At 41.5% G+C, this 16,192-nt stretch overlaps 2 long non-coding RNA genes across 2 annotated transcripts in view; one reads left to right on the top strand and one right to left on the bottom strand.

The window, feature by feature from the left end:
• Window positions 1-16,192, bottom strand: part of LOC107753188 (uncharacterized) — a 27,605-nt gene that overhangs the window by 4,362 nt on the left and 7,051 nt on the right. The window lies entirely within an intron of this gene.
• On the top strand, window positions 10,221-15,232 carry LOC107753187 (uncharacterized). The gene is made up of 3 exons (XR_001641440.1): window positions 10,221-10,296; window positions 14,701-14,747; window positions 14,875-15,232. It is a non-coding gene; the product is annotated as an uncharacterized LOC107753187 (long non-coding RNA).

Here is a 16,192-nt window from a genome sequence, read left to right as displayed (position 1 = left end):
TTAGATTATCAAATGTTTACTCACCAGGGTAGCAAGTTCTTCTGGTCTTCTGGCAATTAGCAGCACAAAAAAAAACCCTCAGGTTTTGTCATTAGATGTCAAAGCTAGTGCGCATGTCTTGAAACTCATATAGCAAAAATAATGTTAAGTTCCCTTAACCACTTTAAGCTTGTTTCATTATATGAATTAAATCATTCATTTCCAAATGTAGTTAAAGAAAAAAGAGAATGTTGGATAAAAGGGAAAAAAAATATTAATAGTAATTAAAATAAAAAATACACTAAGAAATAACGTAACATGGGCAGGTAAAATATATTATGTTTAAGTTTAAGTGTCACTGCTACACACTATTTACCACATTGTAATTGGAGACCCACCCCCAGCACTCAACCTATACTGGTTCGGGTCTGCATGCCCATATCTCAGCCAAAATCAGACCAGCCCTTATGGTCCGTAATCGGGCCGAATGTGGCTAAATGTGCCGTGTTTCAGTGCACATCGGGCCAAATCCGCACATCTAAAGCCTAGCCAAATCTGGCAACCATTGCTGGGCCAGAGCTGGCTCAAATTTGGTGAGCCGCTGCCAGAACACAGCCGAGTGAGCCGACACTCAGCCACAATTGGCCCGATTGCACTGGCTACCTGGGGATGAGCCCAACAGTTGTTATTCAGGAATATGAACCATGGGTTTTTGTGTCACCTCAAGTAGATTAGCATATGTTGGAGGTTAAAATAACAGAAAGAGAAGTTGACTTGTCATCGGCATTTTCAATATATATATCAGAGTCCAATATCCCTGGCATATACAAGTACACACAGACGGCTCAAAAGATCCAGAACATCGGATAACTGGGGCTGCTTTTTTAGCTCAAGACAGTGGAAATCAGTGGATCAGTAGACTAAAGTGAACTTCAAATCATTTGGCAGTTTATACTGTTGAAATGATAGCAATACTCTTGGCATTGCAGTGGGTAGAGGAACACAAACCTGAGAATGTTTTAATTTGTTCTGACTCAGTTTCAGTATTAAAGAGTTTGAGATCTTTTAAATCTAATCACCAAGATATTTTCTTTAGTATCATACAAATACATTCAATAATTGTTCAAAATGACACATCAATCAGTTTTATATGGGTCCCAGCACACATAGGAATAAGGGGAACTGAAGAAGTGGATAAATTGGCAAAACAAGCTTTACAAAGAGAAACAATAGAGATACCATGATACCAAGTTCCATTAAGTTAATCAGAGATTAAGGTTTTAATCTGGAGTAAAGTGATTGAAGAATGGCAAGTTAAGTGGAATAATGGGGAAAAGAGTAGATGTATGTACAGTTTAATAAACAAAGTAAATGAAAATATAAAGTGTATAGGTAAATCAAGGAAAGAAGAGGTTATCTATAACAGAATATTGTTAGGGCACTCAAATTTAAATAGTACACTTAAAATAATAGGGAAACATCCAATTGGGTTATGTGAACAATGTTATGTTGAAGAAACAATACCTAGTGTATTTCTTGAATGTAGAAAGTATGAACAAGAAAGAGGAAAAGATAGAAGAAATAAGGAAAAATGTAATTCAAGAATTAAATTTTAAGGTTTTAATAAAATGGTCAAGTGAAATAAATAGTTAAGTCTTTTTTGATTTTATTAGAGAGACGGGACTTATAAATAGAATATAAAACTCTGTTTCCACACTCCGGAGCAGAAGGTGGCGGTATTGCACCTATTTATGTTGGTTGCCAGCCACCGTTAAAAACCAAGAAGAAGAAGAACGATCTTGTTTTGGGCAGGGTTTAGGCCACACTCTCCTGCTCTTGCATGGAATTTGCATAATGGCCGATTTGATTGCGTGATTTGCAAACTTTCAGAGTTCAGTGAACGTTTTAGTCCTTAATCATTCTCAGTGTGGACATGGGGCATTTTACCCAAATTTAACCTGTATCATGCTTTCAGAAATTATTCTCCCATTGAAAAGAGACTAAACGTGGCATATTCCTTATATTTCAAGTAGCCATAGGTAGGTGTGGCTGACTCTTAACTTTTATAAAGAATATCTCTTTGGATTTGAGACTTTAGTCTTTGCAACTTTACAGATCTTCTTTATGCACCAAGAGGTTGTAACACTCCAAAGAGAAAGGTAAAAATGGAATCGCATCATATGACCCCTTTAAAACACACACACAACTTTAGCGATTAAATCAAACATACATGAAACATAATACATATATAAAACACGCACAGAGATTATTACAGCTTATTGGCATCACTTTAAAAGGCTTGCATATTCGAGCCATAAGAATCAGTTCGACTAGGTCTCTCTTTTGAGACAAAGGAAGATGTCTTGGAATGTTTAGGTGGGTGGGGGGTTTTCTTGTATGTGTGATTGCCTGTGAAGTGTTGCTTGGCCATTTGGGTTCCACAGAAGGCTTATGTTTTGTGGACAATGGAGGGTCTCCTTCTTTGATCAGCTTTTATCTTTACAGCCGTAGTTGAGAATAAGCAGATAAGGGGAGACGGTTGACTCAGACGTAAAGGCACCGCTGATTCGATTTTAGGGCCTTTCGCTGGCTTAGTGGGGAATCACCTTGATCCTAGCTAGTGTTCATTTGGTGTTGTGTTCATTTGGTGAACTCTGATTCATGGTAAATCCTACAACTTGATAGGTTACAGTGAAAGTGAAACCTTTGGTCAAAAACCACCAAAATTGGGTGGTTTTGAATTTGATTTTGTGGATAAAAAATGGTTTGGGCGGGTGGACAAAATTTGGGCTGGTTTGGGGTCAGTTTGGCGGTTTTTAAACTTCTAAACTGTATAGGCTAATTGGTTAAAAAACAAAACCCAAGTATGCATGTACTGCATCCAATCAGTCACCATGATATTACTAAACACACACACCCTCTGTTGATGTCACCCGCCGCACTTTTAGCCAATCACGAGGGATCAGCAGACAGACGTTTCTTGAGTGACTGGTTTTTAGTGCGATAAGCTAGCCAATTTTAAATGTATTGATGTATATTCAAGCAATCACAATGCCAGAGTGGCCTAAATGTACGTTTACATTTAGTCATTTAGCAGACGCTTTTAGCAGACGGGATTGGTGTTTTTTCGTGAGCTTTTGGGCTGAAAATCATCCACCTTAACTGGCAACACTGCTGACACCATGCAGGGATGTAGCGCGCGCATTTCTGTCAATGTTTTCTGGTAAGTTGAAGCTCTTTCTTTACTTTTTGCTCTGAAACCATTATTAATAAATGAGAGGTATAACAGATAGCTAATAAAAAGAGATATACAGTGGAGATCAAAATTAGAGAGCAATCTATAAATACTTGATTTATTTCTGAAATATCGTTAATCTTCATTGCTCAAAATTTTAAGAAATATTAGCTGTAGGTATAACACTGTTCTGCTAACATGTTTGACAAATTATCCAAGGCATTTCAACAACAACCTTTATTTTGTGGAAAACAGTGATCAAAATTAGAGAACAGTAACCACTGTGGCACAAAAGAAGATTACAACTAAAATTTTGGAGGGTTACAGCTGTCAGAAATGAGTAGGAAGTGTAGATGCCCTGACTTTGAATGACTTCAGCACATCTGTGACCGCAGGGCATCACTAGTTTCTCAGACTACACTGGTGCGATCAAGGTCCACTCTTCTTCCACCCTCTTCCATAGTTTGGTAAATGTAGTGGGTTTCTCAGCCATAACTTTGTTGCCAAGGATTTTCCAGAGATTTTCAATTAGGTTTAGATCAGGACTCTAGCCCAGCCATTTCATTATTTAAATGTTCTTAGCTTCAAGGAACTGTTTTACCTGTTTTACAGTGTGATGGGGGCATTGTCTTGAATGAAAATTGCTGGCTGATTGGGATAAGCTTGCAGGGAAGGAACTGCATGTTGCTGAAGGAGGTTCTGATAAACATTTGACACTTAACACTTCCTCCTACACCTTTCACTGGCTTCTTTATGCACTTGGGATTCGGTTTTTCCTCATTTTGACGCTGAACAAAATGTTTCCTATCAGACCCAAATAAATTTAACTTGCTCTCATCACTAAAATGAACTTTGGACTAGTTTTCCTCTGTCCGCACAACATGCTCCTCAGCAAAGGTGAGCTTAGCCTTTTGATTCTTTCTGCTGATTAGAGGCTTGGTCACTGCAGAGTGCATTTTAAGTCCGACTTTTCTTAAATATGCCGAAGATCCTTACACTATTCAGCACTGAACTGGTGAGCAATTCCAGCTGCAGTGTTGAACTGATTTCCCATTATCCTGTCTTCTTGTGCATTTGTCTTACATAGACAACCAGCCTGTTGGGGGTACTTGAATGAATTAGTGTCATTGTAAACCTGCGATATACAAGAAATCACATATTTGGAATGACCAACTTCTCTTGCAATGGCTGAAAGGGTCATCCCTTTGGCCTTCATCTGGACAACCTCCTGTCGCTGGGTTTCAGTCACCTTAAGAGTGGCTTGCCGTCTTGCAATCTCAGTGAAAATTGGAGGAATGCTGCCAGTTAAAATGGGTTTGTCATCTGTCACCAGGTGTCAGATTAACACCAATAACTTGGTTATCTGTAAGTGTTCTTAATTTTGATCGGAGTTCTATTTCAAATATCTCTTAAATGTTTTATACTGTGCTTCAGAATACAATTAATTTCTGAAATATGCTTAAAAACTGCCCTTCTACTTCTGTTAGGATAACTTTAAATAGGCCTAAGCAGTAGAGGTACCGCGGGACCCGACCAGATTTTTTGCGCCGCGGGATTCATTTCCCAAATAAAACGTGGTAGCGGTCGGTAATTTGAACGGGAGAGGGCGGTCTAACAATATCCCGTTCCCGACATCCATTCAGAACAGCATATCTGCGCTTTATTCTTATTGACTACCGGTATGCACTTGGACTGTTATGCACGATTTATTTTTCTCTGCGACTTTCCTACTGTGTTAACAGAAAAATGTCAAACGAATTTAGTATTTTGACAAGACGAATAAAAATAGCTAATAGGCTATTTTTGTACAACATACTTTTTTTTTCTCTTTGAGACACTTTTTCCTATTGTGTTGTAAATGTTAAACGAATCGTATCCTTACAAGATGAATAAAAATAAGAAATACAATTTTTGTACATTTTTATTTACTCTGACACTTTTTTCCCCTACTGTGTTGCTTAAAATATTAAACGAATTTTGTTTCTTAAGATAATTCATATAAATTCAAGTCAAAGTCAATAAATTCAAGACTCCTGACAAGACAAATAAAATAACATAGCCGACAATTTTGTGCAGACTATCTCTTTATTTCTGTAGCGGAAATTTAAATGTGAGATTCTGGAAACGAGATCTAAATTTAGCAGGAACAGTCGGGTCGGGAAGAAAATTATTCTAAGCGGACAGCGGGTGAACAAAGAGTGAATATAAAGCGGGAGCGGGTGGGTGCGGAATATAACCTTGCGGGAGCGGGACTAAAAAAATTGTACCGCGCAGACCTCTGCTAAGCAGTGACCTGCATATGCCAGATAGTAGCCCAAGTTATTTATTAAACTGATAATTGCTTGTTTTACTCGCATTTTCACAGTTTCCCCTATTAAATGCAGTCATGCAGCAGGTTATTTTTCCACTCAGTCTGGCTGAGGGGGCGTGTTCCGGTGGGAAAGTGACGTCAATGCATACCCTCTATTACTGCAAGGAGACACATGCAATTGTCATTTTGCACTTGACCTGCTTACTCACCACTCCTTTCCCGTCCCTCTCTCCCGCTGCAGACCTCGCTGAACCATGCCCCCCCCACCCGCCACATACCCCCACAGCCTGACTCAGGGCAGGGAACACCCACCCATTCCTGGAGAGGAAGTCAGCCACTCCCATCAGTCAAGTATTCTTTTTCGATGGTGCTGTACTTCGTCTCTCTCTTAGAGAGCTTCCGACTGATGTACAGCACCGGCCGTTCCTCTCCCTCTAACTCCTGGGATAGGACTCCAGCAAAATGGGAGAGAAAAATCAGGAAAGCATAACAGCGATCTGCCACACAGAGCAGCCTTTACCTGGGTGAAAGCCTGCTGACACAGTTCCAGACATGCACCCACTTCTGTCCGTTCGAACCACCTCATAATTGAGATCCCCAACTCACCATGTGACCTCAAAGGGTCCTTGCCACTTGGCGAGTAATTTAGAGCTAGACGTAAGAAGCAATACAAGCACCTTATCTCCCAGTGCAAATTCGCATAGTCTGGTTACCCTGTTGTACAGCCGGGTCTGTTTGTCCTGGGCCTGTAACAAATTCTTCATAGAGAGCTGCCCAAAATGTGGAGTTGTGTTCTCAGGTCCAGCACATACTGAATTTCGTTTCAGCTATCTGAAGGTTCGTCCTCCCAAATTTCTCTCAGGATGTTCAACACCCGACGGGGCTGACTTCCATAAAGAAGCTTGAAGGGGGAGCACCCCGTGAAGGTTTGTGAGACCTCACGCATGGCGAACAAGAAGGGTTCCTGATATTTGTCCCAATTTTTGGCATCTTTGTGAATGAATTTCCGAATCATGGTGCGATTAAATCGTTCCACCAGGCCATCTGTTTGTGGATGATAGATGCTGGTGCGAATCGATTTAATGCCCAATAATTCATAAAGTTTGCGTAATATTCGTGCCATAAATGCTGTGCCTTGATCAGTGAGAATCTCTTTCGTGATTCCCACTTGGGAAATCAAACGAATGTGCATCTGCTAAATTTTTTTGCGGAGCGCCACTGCCTCTGGGTATCATGTTGTATGTCCACCATCACTAATGCAAAACGATGCCCACGTACAGATCGTTCTAATGGCCCGATGAGGTCCATACCAATTCTTTTGAAAGGGGACCTGAATTAGAGAAAGAGGGTGCTAAGGCGATTTTGGGGAGGCCAGTGGATTTACCAGCTGACATTCACGACAAGCCGTGTACCATCTGCGCACATTCTCGTAAATGCCCAGCCAAAATAATTGGGTCATGAGATGATTTAGTGTTGTTTCCTGTCCTAAATGTCTTGCCATAGGATTTCCAGACGGCTTTGTGGTACTAATAATTGGGTTGTATCTTGTTTTGTCTGTGTTTTGTGTCACTCTATACAACCTAGCTTTTAAAATTGCAAAATATGGATAGGAGACCAGATGAGCAGGTTGGAGAGGTTGACTGTCGATGGACTGGACCTGTTCAAAAACATGGTTTAATGTCTCATCCTGAGACTGTTCCAGGGGAAAATCATTGCGCTCTATGATCCTCAGCCTCTCAATAACGCTCCGTTCCCCTTGCTCAGGTCCCAGGGATCCCGGTTCAGGCTTTTCCACCTGTGCGACTGCCCCCCTCCCATGCTGTGTCTACCCACAAGAGACATCCACACATAAAAACCCAAATAATTCACTAAACGCGGGCCAATTTGTTTGCAAAATTAGCAGATGTCGGAGGTGCGGGTTAACTGCAACCTCTACACTATGATTTTGTCCCTGAAATTGAATAACTGCGGACACGGACAGATATTTCACCACATCCCTGTGCACACACTGTACCTGAACCATGTGGCTTTTATCCAATGCCTCGGTTTGAATCAGGCTTTGATGGATCAAGGTCTGATTACATCCTGAATCCACCAAAGCCTGATAAGTACTCCCCTTAATACTCACAGGTATTTTGTATAAGCCAACTTGATCGGGGGCAGCCTGCGGGGTGTCCAGGATCCGAATTAGTGGCCCCACCTCCATCGCTGGATACCTGTCAATAGAATGCCTCGGGTCCACACAACACCAACAGGCCAGTCCAGACCTCCCCGCCGCCCTAATGGCAGGAAGTGGGTCAAGGGACTGACGTGGAGAGAGCAGGGGGAAAGGAGCTGATGAGGTGCCAGCACTGGCTAGCCCCGCCCCCTTGGGAGGTTCTCTCTGGCCAGTGGGAGACTCAGGAGGATATTTCTCAGGAGATGGGACATAAACTCCAGTACCACACAGTCGACTATCTGCTTGACGTCGCTTCCCCCAGCCAACAGCCATTTGCGACATGCGTCCCGGAGCTTTTGAGCCATCACGAAGGGCCGGCCGCTCTCGCCCAGATCCAGCGACTGGAAGCGCTTGCAATGTTGCTCTGGGCTCAGGCCGACCCACTGCAGGATGGCTCTTTTCAGGCCGTCAAAGACCAGGAGGTTCTGCCCGGGAAATTGCTGGGCTGCCACTTGTGCCTCTCCTGAGAGCAGTGGATTGAAGCGCACCAACAAGTGGTCTCGTGGCCTCCCACATGCCTCGACTGATTTCTGAAAGAGATTGATGAAGGCCATGGGGTCATCCTGTCGCCCCATCTTATTCAGAGGCACAGGAGTAGGTGTGGCTGGGTTCGGTGGTGGTGCCCCTCCTGCCAGAACCTCCCAGTCTATCCAGCTCTGGAACAGCTCACGGTCTTCCTGTTGCGCCTGGATAAGGGCATGGAAACTACACTCCTGGTCGTCCGACATGTCCAGCAGCGCCTGATGGTGTTCCTGGTGGAGTCCCACAAGCGATTGGATCCTGGTGGAGTCCAGAGAGCGTTTCTCTCCCGCTGCAGACCTCGCTGAACCATGCCTCCTTTGCCTTATCAGCTGGTTAAAAAAAAAAAAATCTAATGTACATTTTTGTCACTCTACAGATTCCAAGAAGATCAATTCTGAGCTAAAAAAAAAAAAAAAAGATGATCTCGAAATGTAAGTACTGTCAATTTGCCTGTGACAAAAGGGGATACTTGTTAAAACATTATAGACTTAAACATTTTATTTATGTTAAGGCTATAGATTGCAGATAATAATTATGATGTCAATGTACAGTTTCTTGCTCAGATCGTTTTGCTTCATAAGACCTCAATATATCGCCAATGTCATGCCTCCCGGACAGCGCGTCTCACGCCGTAACAGTACCATCGGGGAGGGGGGGCGGGCGCAGGACTGGAAAAGGGCGGCGACAAGGAGAGCCTCCAGGGCGGATCAGGAAGCCAGGGCGGAGCAGGGAACTCAAGGATCCATGGGTGGGCGCTCTGGACCCCCCCCTTCTGGGGGGCGCTCTGGAGGAGCTGGCACTTGAGGGCGCTCGGGAGGAGATTCAGGGACTAAGCGCGGAGACAGTAGCCCTCACTGGGCTAAACTCGGGGACTGGAGCCTTTACTGGGCCATGGCTGGGCAAAACTCGGGGACCGGAACCCTCTCTGGGCTAAATTCGGGAACAGAAGCCCTCCGCAGGCTATACTCAGGAACTGGAGCCCTCCCTGGGCTTAACTGGGGATCTGGAGCCCTTCCTGGGCTAAACGAGGAATCAGGAGCCCTCACTGGGCTTAACTGGGGGTCAGGAGCCCTCCGGGGCTGAACTGGGGATCTGGGAAGTGCTTATGAGGTGCTGGCACTGAAGGGCGCTCTGGAGGAGCAGGCACAGCAAGGCGCTTTCAAGGAGCTGGCACTGGAGCGAGCTCTGGGGCTGCAGCCGACACCGGAGCAAGCTCTGGGGCTGGAGCCGACACCGGAGCAAGCTCTGGGGCTGGAGCCGACACTGGAGCAAGCTCTGGGGCTGGAGCCGACACTGGAGAGTGCCGCGGCCTGCGGACTTGACTGAGGAACGGCCGGCGCAAGCTCTGGGGCTGGAGCCGACACTGGCGCGAGCTCTGGGCGGGAGTGAGCCACGACCGACGGGCTTGACTTTGGAGTGGCCGGCGGGCTTGACACAGGAACGGCCGGCGGGCTTGCCGTTGTGGCAGCCGGCGAGCCTGACTCGGGTATGATGAACCTCGCTCGTTCCTCCATATGAGCGGGGAGAAACTAACGGGAAAACAAAACACTTTTAAAAACGGGAAAAAAACGAGCAAAAAGGCGCGGCTTACTTTCAGTTTTGGTCCGCTGTTCAGTCACGCTTCAAGAGGTAGGAATGAGGAGACGCTGGAGAACACGTGAACTAGAATTTAATTCAATAAACAAAGGGATACAAATACTGGAACTTATAAATGACATTTAACAGCGGACGGGAAACAAGGGACAGAACACACTATAAATACACAGACACCCAATGGTACACACCTGGGAGCAAATGAACTAATTAATCAAACACAGCTGGATACAAATTCACACAACGAGGACAGGAACAGGAAATACCAAATAAGGAAAACAGGAACATACACGTGACAGTCAAGAGCCAGGGGTATTCATTTTGTGTTTCCTGTATCTGCTTTTTTTTTACTCCCAAAGTGATGGAACCCCTTCTCTTCCATTTTATGAATCACCAAGGACCATGGATTCAGTCACCTGCATCTTAAATGGCCTGAGGGTGAGTAGATTAACAACACATTTTCATTTTTAGGTGAGCTATTCCTTTAATACAGACAATACAGAACAATAATCAATGGAAATGGTGTTCATTTGATTTAAAAATGTATACAATGTTGTCTCTGCTACCACTGAGTTTCTTCTCCACAGGTAAGCTATCAGTTGACTGAAAATATGCTTTATTTGACTAATTCTGCTAGGTGACACTAGTAGTGTTGAAACTGCATACTTCACCTTTAAGTAAATTAATTAATAAAGGAAGAATTAGTTCTCTGGAAGGTTGCAACACCCTGTTAACAGCTTGCAGTGTAAACTGTGTTAAGGCACCCCCACAGCATTATAATGAGACAGAGCTATAAACTGTGATTCAGCCATTGCAACACTTTGAATCTTTTCCTTTTTCAGCAATTCAAAGTTAGATTGGGATCAGTGTCATGTTATACGACCCAATTTCAGCTGAGCTATAGTGGTCACAGGTGGCCTCACATTTGTCTTTAGAATACTTTAGTATAAAAGAGGTTCATGGTTGACTCGATGACTGCAAGATGTTCAGGTCTTGTGGGTGCAAAACATACCTAAATCATCTATTCTCCACCACTGTGCTTGAAGGGTGGTGTTTGTGGTGATACACTGATGGTGCATAATGACCACACATTGCTACTCTAAACATATCAAACTGACCCTAACTGGTTTTAAAACAATTCACAGTTTTAAAGTCTGTTTTAAAATTTTAATAATATATAATGTAATGTATTGAGGTGTTTTGTCCATATTTTAAATTACACATTGCAATGTATTGTGTAGTGTTGTGTTTTAGGGTTAAAGGAAATGTCGGTAAACTTACATAATGTCCTGACAGATTATTACCATTAGCTTTTCCATTTTTCTGCTGATTTTTTTTCTTCTTACAGTCTAACTTTAATCCTTAGTAAGGCGTTACAGTAGCACACACCTGAACACTGCAGACCACAAAACGTCTGCAATTACTTAAGGACATTAGACATCCCTAATCATCTACTAATTATGTGCATTTGATTTGCAGCACCTGCTAATTACCGTCTTAATGTCTTTAGAAGCAGTAAGGGACTGCTTAATTTTTCCCACACCGTTTCTTTATTCTGTCCTTCTTTTTGTTGAATAAATAATGAATACGGTGACATCTGTTATGTGTTGTCTCTTATTTGAGGCTACATTTCAGTAAGTATGAATAACCAGACAATAGTTGATATATGCTTGCTTCACCTGTGCCAAGTCCAAATGAGCTGTGCGAATATTTGCGAGTAAATCAGATTAGAGTGACTTGGTGTTGTGCCAGACTGGGTCGGGGATTGAACCCAAAAGATATCTGCAGCCTGCCTGCCCAGAACATCACACATCTGTTAATGAAAGACATCCTTTAATGAACGAGTGAAATGCTACTCAAAGGCTGGCTGGGAGAAGCTTACTTAAAGCTGTGTGCTGCAAACAGATTACAAAATGGTTTATTTTGTCTGTAGTCAGATCCTCATAGGATTAAAAATGTTTGGTAATCTTTCTCTAAGAGTAGACTGCACTAGTTTTGTCAAGAGACTGTTACTGCCAAATAAGATCTTTACCGAGAAAAAATGAAGCACAATATGTAGCTGAGATTCTCGACTCTTGTATGTAAATATGTGGTACTGTCCTGGTTAAACATGCTCAATAGTCAGAGCAGGGGGTCATTTTGACCAAACAGCATCTTTAATGTAGACCACTCTAGGATAAACTGTTTTAACCAGTCTAAAGTGATTATAACTGGTTTCAAGCTGATTTTTGCTTTTTTCAGAAGGGTTTTTTGCCCAGCTAAACCAGCATCAACTGGAACGCCAACTAATCCAGCTTAGGTCGCCGTGATTTTGCCAAGTAAGACATGTTCCTGGATCAACATTACTGTCAACAAATACAGACTTAACCCAATCCCCACCCCTAAACCTAACCTTACCCATAATTTATTTATAAAATCAGAGGGAAATGATAGCTGATTAACAAGGGTGTAGAAGCACCTAATCCTGATTGTGAGCCTAAAACTGACATTTCCTGAAAATAATCTCTCAACTCTGATTCGTTGATTGGAATGATATTCCAGGATCAACAAGGATGTTGATCCAGGAACATGTTGTACTTGGTCAAATCACGCTCACCTCCAGCTTACACCAGCTGTTTAAGACCTACAAAACATCCGGTTTAAGCTGTTGTTTCAGCAGAAGACTGAGGGAGAATATCTTGCTCAAGTGCAGTGGTATCATAGATAATGTATGCAGAAAGCACACATCTAAGCAGAATTTTACAACACCTTTGTTAAAAAACAAAAAAACAAAGAAACAAACAAAAAAAAAACATGTTGACTATGAGGTAGAAATGACAAATAACTGATAGCACAAATAGTGATGTATTACCCTAAACAAAAACACTGGATTTTAAAACAAATGCAAACAAATACATTAGCGAAATTGTGAAATAATATATCAGATGTGCATCTTCAGTCAAAAGCAACAATATCGGTTGTTCTTGTGTGTTATTCACATGTGCTCTGCACTGTTGCTTGAACTGAAGTAGGTGGAAAAACTAGATTTATTGTTGGAATTGTGTGATAAAACTAACAAAATTGGAAAGCAGACATTGATTATTATCAAGTAACAAAGCTTATTGCGATTGTTGGATGGCAGGTATCAAAAAATGTTAAGTCAAATGTATTTTTAGCAATTAGCATTAAATGTAGTCATATGCATATCAACTGAAAACAGCGTAAACTAAAAAATCTAAATTAGGATTTAATCAAAATCAGTTCATCAAAATTAAGTCTGATTAAAACTGAGTAATCTATATTGTCAGCCCAGCCCTAAAACACAGCACATGGGTAAATTACAAAACATTTTTGGCTGTACTACCCCTTTAAGAAAGACAATTTAACTCTGTCTAAAAACATGTTTCTTCTTTTGTTCTATATCTAACATAAATGAAACTGTCTGATATTTTGAAAAGAGGCCTAAATTTCATATGTACTTACATACATGCATACATGATAAGTGCATTAGGTTACTGCCAATTTTACATTTATTGCACATTAGTTATCCCTGCTCTATCCTACTGTATCATCTAGACTGAACTCTGAGGAAGCATTTCTAGAGGAACATACCACATATAATTGCCTACATATCTGCCTCTTTCATCTTCCATACCCTTTCTTTAAGGGATTTCCAACAGAGAAAGACGTTTGAGTGGGAATTATTATCCCTGGCTATAGGAGTTCAGATGAGGAATTAGTTGCTTAACCAGGTTTGAGCCTTAAGCAAACGCTTTAAATCCATATTACATCTCAAGCTCACTGCTTGTTGCTTTGCAGTCTAAGTCTGTGTCCTGCTTTCTATCTCTCATCTTACCCAGAAAACATTGCTGCCTCACAAAACTTTCCATTTCATTAGATCTGTTAGCCATTAAAGGTGTATGAGGCGTTCCATTCATCTTATTAGCACAGACATTAGAAAGGCCTCAACTAAACTCACACGCTTTTCTATACATCGACATGTGTCTTATCGACTGTGCTTTGGAGGAGGTATAAGTGATATACTGTGGCTTTTCTGTCTTCAAATCACTATTTTGACTGTATTCTTGTAAGAGGTTTATGTGAAGAATTGTAGAGATGCTTCACAATGAGAACATAATATGTTCATCATTTAACAAACAGCATAAATCTTAAGAGTACATAGTTTCAAGCATATGAAATGTTAATCTTAATATTTTCTCTATTTTCCTAGTGTTCTTCCAAGAATTCGTCTGGAAAAACATTTGGGGCCAGTTGCATAAACACAGCTATTATGTTAAGACGGTCTCTTAAGAACTAGTCCGACCAACTAGCAGTTAGCCAAGGGATAATCAGTCTTATTTTTCATGCTCAATTAGACCATTAATCTAAGTTAAATTTAATGCAACTGGCTTAAAAAAAAGCTATGACCAGTCTTAAAGAAAAAATGTAATACTAATCTAAGCAGTTTATGTAACAGACCCCTGATTTGTCTTCCTCTGCTTCTTCTTATTATTATTATAAATGCATACATACATGCATACATAAGCAACACTCACAATCACCCTCAACACTCGAGCAACCTCTTAGCAATTTAGCGCCCTTTGTCAAGTCAACATCAACATTATATCTTGACAATATGTTTACAGCAACTGTGATGTGTCAAATTATTCATTTTAAATAGATACAAATTCAGCAAAGCACAGGTGCATACTTTCCTCTGCTGTATTAAATTTACAATCTAGTTCAATCTTCATTGAAGCTGCCATGACTATTATCACCTGAGTATGTTACATTATTCATTTAAGCTTCACACACTTTGCATGTTCCTGTATTTTCATTTGACTTCATTTCCATCCATTGTAGGTTGTGTCTTCAGGCTCCATGGTGTCAAATAATTTTGACAGGCAATGGTAAATGGTTTCATTTTGTTGCTCTTCTTATAAATGCACTAGGCTCAACTCTGTCTACAACTTCTGAAATTCCCACTGTTTCATGCTTCAAGGCTGTGTGTCGTTTTTGATTCCTCTTTTTGTGCAGGAAAGGCAATATTTCTAGGGCGGGCTCTCCCTTCTGTTTTGCCCATAGACTTTTCAATCAATCAAAGCCAGGCTTTTTTTCCCCACTGAAGTGTTCAATAATTCATCAGACTCTGGCTTAGGGCCATGGCTGATGTTCGGAAGAAGAATTGCAATGAAGAGGAGGAGGAGAAGAGTGGATTGCATTTTGGGCAAATTTACAGGCCGCAGACAATTAAATGTTGCTAACAGGGCAACGGCTCTCGTTGAGTTCACAGAATCAAATTTCAACAGAAAACTTTTGAGCTGCCTCATAAAAGTCCATTTTCATTTATTTGATCATAATTACATTCTATTGTTTTCATTATGTGTCATTTTTATCAAGATCCTCAAACCAATAAATGGAAGAAAATGTAAAAACTGAGAAAAATTATAGCTGCAAGCAGCAATTAAGGGGCCATGCACAAGAGGAAAAATGAAGAACTGAGGAGCTGTCTTTAATTACTCAGTAAAGGGTTTTCCAACCCTGCTTCAACAGACCTGTCTGTAATTAAGTTGCCCTGAATACCTTGAATAGCTGGTTCAGGTGTGTTTGATTAGGGTTGAAGCTGAACTCTGCAGTATGGTAGCTCTTCAGGAACAGGGTTGGAGATCCCTGTTAAAGACATACAGTATGTTGATACAGCATTTTACTACAAAACTCAAAATGGCCGACACTCAAAAAGGCTGACATAGGAAAATTAGGTAACATTTAATTCAGTGTGCCATTCTGAATCTAACGAGACCAAACTTGTTATTTTTGGCCAAACTGGTCAGACACTGTGCCGAAACTACTCGTGTGCCCTCCGGTCATGCTATACCAAGTTTGGTCAGAATCCACTAAAGTGTTGCAGAGATATAGCCTCATGTCCATTTTTGCACAAACTTCATTAAGTTTGTTAACATTTGTCACAATCTCCAGCTGGAGTGCCCATTAACTCCACCAGAGGGCACTCCACCTCTGACTCTTGCCACTCTATCCCAGACTACATTTACCATAATCCTTTGCCGGACTCATCATCTCTGATTGCATTCACCTGTGTCTTGTTTCCTCATCAGTCTCACCCTATTTAAAGCCTGGTTCGACACACACTCATGGCTCAGTTTTGTTTAGCCTTTGTTTAGTCCTAGTTCCTGTGTTTTCTGTGTTCCTTGTTTTCTTGCTTTTCCTTGTTTTTTGATCCTGGATTATTATCTCGTTTCTGATTGTTTGCTGCCTGCCCTGACCATTGCTTGTTTCTTGGATTACTCTTTTGTCTGCCGTGGATTACACCTGTTTGCTGCTGTTTGACCCTCCCTGT

Source organism: Sinocyclocheilus rhinocerous, unplaced genomic scaffold (genome assembly GCF_001515625.1).
Source record: "Sinocyclocheilus rhinocerous isolate Xijiao unplaced genomic scaffold, SAMN03320098_v1.1 scaffold3063, whole genome shotgun sequence".
In the NCBI taxonomy this organism is placed as follows: domain Eukaryota; kingdom Metazoa; phylum Chordata; class Actinopteri; order Cypriniformes; family Cyprinidae; genus Sinocyclocheilus; species Sinocyclocheilus rhinocerous.
This window is presented reverse-complemented; position numbering and strand designations above follow the sequence as displayed.